Here is a 740-nt window from a genome sequence, read left to right as displayed (position 1 = left end):
AAATATTCTTGACGTTCTTCCACGTTCATTTCCTCACATCTCCCTCTTTTTATTATATTTTCTCGCTATTCTTCTCTGAGCCATGCTCTACATCTGCACCATCCTTTCTCGGGCAGCTTACAACCGTATTTCTTGTGAATCCAGTGCTTAGGCTAAATCAACCTTTATAAACAAATATCATTTTTTTTTTAAGCGAGCAGACGATAAATAATTGAACTTATATGCATGTTTTAAGCGATAATCGCTATAAAAAAAATTTGTTCAATAAAAAAACAACACACCACCGCCACCGCTCTCTCTCTCTCTCTCTCTCTCTCTCTCAGAATAAATGCCTCCCTTCTCCATCTCTCTCTATCTTTCCATCAGCACACTTTTTAACCACGTAATAAGTATTCCTTCCCCACCCCACCGCATGCCTTTGACACTCCTCTCTCCCTCTTTTTCTCTCGTCTTTTTCTCTCGTTCTTCGCCCACCCTTCAGCTGACCACATGACCATTTGGCCGAAGTATATTAATATTAATCACCTTTCACAACTCCTCTTCTTTCTTCACTCCACCTCTCTAAATAACCGATGTATAACGGGCGAACGAACAGAGCATCGAGAATAACCATCCGAAATTGCAAGGATAATCTGGATCTCGACTGAAGAAAGAAAACTCCGAATGACCTGTCCTTGTTTCCTTGTATCGTCTATCTGGATGTTTTGTCCCCTCCTTGTATCACCTAACTGTCTGGATGC

This window comes from Octopus bimaculoides, chromosome 19 (assembly GCF_001194135.2).
Source record: "Octopus bimaculoides isolate UCB-OBI-ISO-001 chromosome 19, ASM119413v2, whole genome shotgun sequence".
Lineage (NCBI taxonomy): Eukaryota > Metazoa > Mollusca > Cephalopoda > Octopoda > Octopodidae > Octopus > Octopus bimaculoides.
The sequence above is the reverse complement of the archived record's forward strand: the minus strand, read 5'-3'. Positions refer to the sequence as shown.